This window comes from Bombina bombina, chromosome 5, assembly GCF_027579735.1.
Source record: "Bombina bombina isolate aBomBom1 chromosome 5, aBomBom1.pri, whole genome shotgun sequence".
NCBI classification, from domain to species: Eukaryota; Metazoa; Chordata; class Amphibia; order Anura; family Bombinatoridae; genus Bombina; species Bombina bombina.
In genome coordinates, this window is record NC_069503.1 from 176,459,364 (window position 1) to 176,464,261 (window position 4,898).

Consider the following 4,898-nt stretch of genomic DNA (forward strand, 5'->3'; position numbering starts at 1 on the left):
GTTAGGGTTAGACTTAGCTTTAGGGGTTAATACATTTATTATAGTAGCGGTGAGGTCCGCTCGGCAGATTAGGGGTTAATAATTGAAGGTAGGTGTCGGCGATGTTAGGGAGGGCAGATTAGGGGTTAATACTATTTATGATAGGGTTAGTGAGGCGGATTATGGGTTAAAAACTTTATTATAGTAGCGCTCAGGTCCGCTCGGCAGATTAGGGGTTAATAAGTGTAGGCAGGTGTCGGCGACGTTGAGGGGGGCAGATTAGGGGTTAATAAATATAATATAGGGGTCGGCGATGTTAGGGCAGCAGATTAGGGGTACATAGGGATAACGTAGGTTGCGGCGGTTTACGGAGCGGCAGATTAGGGGTTAAAAAAAATATGCAGGGGTCAGCGATAGCGGGGACGGCAGATTAGGGGTTAATAAGTGTAAGGTTAGGGGTGTTTAGACTCGGGGTACATGTTAGAGTGTTAGGTGCAGACGTAGGAAGTGTTTCCCCATAGGAAACAATGGGGCTGCGTTAGGAGCTGAACGCTGCTTTTTTGCAGGTGTTAGGTTTTTTTTCAGCTCAAACAGCCCCATTGTTTCCTATGGGAGAATCGTGCACGAGCACGTTTTTGAGGCCGGCCGCGTCCGTAAGCAACTCTGGTATCGAGAGTTGCATTTGCGGTAAAAATGCTCTACGCTCCTTTTTTGGAGCCTAACGCAGCATTTGCTTAAACTCTCGATACCAGAGTTAAATTTATGGTGCGGCCAGAAAAAAGCCTGCGGAGCGTTAACAGCCCTTTTACCGCCGAACTCCAAATCTAGGCCTATATATATATATATATATATATATATATATATATATATCAGCATGGATTTGCCCTATCAGTAACTAAGCAGTTCAGTGTGGGTTTAGTGGGGGCCCTGGAGTGTGGGGGTCCTGCCGAGGGTCTGTCGCTGTGAGGGCCATGGAGTGTGAGGTCTGGCCCTGGAGGTTGGGGGCCTTTTCTTTGGTCCTTAATGTTGGGGGTCCTGGCTCTGGAGGTTGATGGGCCTGTTGGGATTAGGGCAGGGAGGCTACCATGTTCATTTGCATAAATTTGAATACATTTGGGTCAGTGTGAGACAGTTTTCCTGGGGCCTTGATTGGTCTCAGTCTGCCCCTTGTGTGCAGTGGGGTAAGAGTGTGCAGTGGGGGCATGACAGGTCAGGGCCCACCAGCAGGGCTACCACGGCCCGGTACTGGGCCACGGCCCGGCTGTTGAGAAACCAGGCTCTAGAAAACTAGTGTAAAATGTTGATGGGAAATGTATACATTTTTTAAACCAATCTTTGAACTGTCTGTCATGAAATATACAATGGTCTTAAAACCTCACACCAGCAGTGATTGGTAAGAATTCTCCACGTTTTTTTTAATAGGCTATGACAGTCATTTCTTAAACACATTGCATTGTAAAGTGTTTTGCAATAGTATACTGGAAAAACACTGCTACAGCATTCCAGACCTCCTAACTGTCTGTCAGGGTGCCAGGAATCAGACTGAGACGAGAAGTGCAAAAATAAATACACCTTTATTAATAGCAAAAAATAATAAAAAGTCCACAAGTCAAATAATAAGCCAGGAGTCAAAACCAGAGCTGGTAGTCAGACGAGCTGAGTCAGGAGCCAAAGCGAATAGTCAGACGAGTCGGAATCAGGAACAAGGAAAACAGCAGAGTCAGGAACAAGCCAGGGATCAGGAACCAGGAAGGACGTCAGGCAGCCAGGTAATACACAGGAACTCTCACAAACAGGTCTGAGACAACACAAAGGCAAAGCATACTGAACAGTGGCCCTTTAACTAATAAGTGATGACATCACAATTATGAGACTGCATCCTGTCTCACATGGATGATGCACACCAGTCTGGCCATAAAAGGAAGTGCAGGAAGTGAGCAGCATCCACCACAATGCACCATAGTCAGGAAGAGAGGTGAGTAAAATGGCTGCCAGCAGCACATGGCAAACACAACAGGGAAAAAACCCTGACACTGTCCCTATTTGAGTGGTACAGTTCCTGATTCTGAGCTCTGTCCTGCTGTCCTCTGAGACAGTCATATGTCCCTATTTGCAGAATTTCCCTTAGCCCCACACACATAGAACCCAGACACGACCACAAATCTTTCAGAAACGCTCACTGACTGCTCTGACACAGAAAAAAAAAAAAAAAAAAAAAACAAGACACCGTGATGGAAGTAAAAATTAAACTTTATTGGTGTCAAAATAGAAAACACAGGGTATCCATAACCCCAGAAGTAAAATACAAAATAACTCAGGCTGGCTGACGCGTTTCGTCTTGCGCCTTACTCTTAGCCCTATGTAAAATCAATAATATCATCCCTGTTTAAAACACACTGGGGTCTATTTATGTAGGTGCGGACAGACATGATCCGCTATAGTGAATCATGTCCGCTGCACATCGATATATGCTGACAGGATATGCTGTTGGCATTTATCATTGCACCATGAACTGCTGGTGCAATACCTCCCCCTGCAGATTCAGGGGGTGTCAATCAACCCGATCGTATTCGATCCATTTATGTAGGTGCGGACAGACATGATCCGCTATAGTGAATCATGTCCGCTGCACATCGATAAATGCTGACAGGATATGCTGTTGGCATTTATCATTGCACCATGAACTGCTGGTGCAATCCCTCCCCCTGCAGATTCAGGGGGTGTCAATCAACCCAATCGTATTCGATCGAGCTGATTGCTGTCCGCCACCTCAGGGGTGGCAGACGAGTTAAGGAGCAGCGGTCTTAGGACCGCGGCTTCTTAACTTCCACTTCAGTCAGAACTGAAGCGGACAGGGTCGGAAGCAGCATCCGCTGCTTCATAAAAAGACCCCACTGTCTCCCTACCTATTGGATAATGGGTTTACACTCTCTCAGGTTTATCCAATCAGGCTCCTTCTATATCATTTCCAGTCAATGCTCTCTACCAATCTACAATACACATCGAAAACATATCCAAAGTATGTATTACATAAATGCAAAAGAATGGTCACTGATGCCATGGAGTGTAGAACCTACCTAGTTTAATACAATGAAAAGATATATATATACATATGCCCCTCCGTTACAGTCATGATATATCTCAGATTAATTACTTAATATGATATCCTATCATGAACTGCAGTATGGGCTTAAGGGGAGGGAGAGGGGAAAAAGGCCCAGTATACCACAGGAGTGAAATTACTTTACCCCCAAAATACTGCCTAGTAATGCTGCTATCTTTATTTATAATTTTTTAAATAAAATACGCTAGACTGTATATTAGGGCCATTTGTGACACATTTATAAAAGTAACCAGAGATGTGATCTCTAATTTATTTTATAAGCGCTAATTGTTACTGCGAGTAGCAAAAAAACAGCCACTTGTAATGACTGGTTAATTATCGCGCACCCGCAAATGGGCAAATTTGATATGGAGTCTGTCAAACTGCGGTGCAGTGAGCTTAGGTTTAATATGGTAGAGGGTTATAGTTAATGAGGAGGTAGGTGGTCTGGGGGATTAAAGGATCCCCCAATGTAGGCATAGCCCTTGGATCTAACTACCTTTCGGCTAGATTTAGAGTTCTGGGTTAGCCGTCAAAAGCAGCGTTAAGGGGTCCTAACGCTGCTTTTGGCCACCCGCTGGTATTAAGAGTCAGGCAGGAAAGGGTCTACCGCTCACTTCCTTTCCGCGACTCCAGGCTACCGCAGATCCCCTTACGTCAATTGCGTATCCTATCTTTTCAATGGGATTTGCCTAACGCTGGTATTTGGAGTCTTGGAACAAGTGAGCGGTGATCCCTCTACCAACAAGACTCCAGCCACAAAAAAAAGTCAGTAGTTAAGACCTTTATGGGCTAACGGCGGAATATAAAGCTCCTAACTACTGTGCTATAAAGTACACTAACACCCATAAACTACCTATGTACCCCTTAACCGAGCCCCCCCCCCCCCACATCGCCAACCCTCTAATAAAATTTTTTAACCCCTAATCTGCCGACCGAACACCGCCGCAACCTACATTATCCCTATGAACCCCTAATCTGCTGCCCCTAACAACGCCGACACCTATATTATATTTATTACCCCCTAATCTGCCCCTCCCCAAAGTCGCTGCAACCTAACTACACTTATTAACCCCTAATCTGCCGACCGGACCTCGCCGACACTATAATAAATGTATTAATCAGTGAATGGAATGTACACTGAGCGCCAACTATATAAGACCCTTAGCTCTAATATATTGACCCCTAGCGGTCATCAATGTATGGAGAATCAGAAGAAATGATATCAAAGCGCCAAACAACACTGGCAGGGTCAGGATGGTATACTTTGAATGTTAATCAAGTATAAATTGTAAAACAATGTGACAATTTTAAGACACTTTATTATAATAAACAATTTAAAACAATATAAGAATATAAAACAATGTTGGTTTAAAACATGTTACATTTAAAACAAATAATCAAGGATCCGAGATTTTACAAAGGATGACAAAAATACAAAGGATGACGAAAATACAATACAATATTGATGACTAAAATGTCGGCCTGTGTCGTGGTACAGCAGTAAATATATATGATGTCTGAAAATGGAGGTGTTTACTTAGTGTTGAAAGGTGTGTTCCTAGTAGATGTATATACGATAGATATGTAGGATGGTGATAAATAAGTTTGAAGAATAAAAATGATGTGAACTTAACAAATAAACAATGTTAAAAAACTGTTCAAAAAAAGGATAAGCAGAGAACAGTGACAACAAAAAAAATTTTGAAATATTTCCCAAAAGGAAGTCCAAACTGTGTTCGTTAAAATGTCAATAAAAAGTGAATCAGCAGTTTCCAAAAATAGTGAAAATGTATCCAGTGAAGTGTACAAAAAT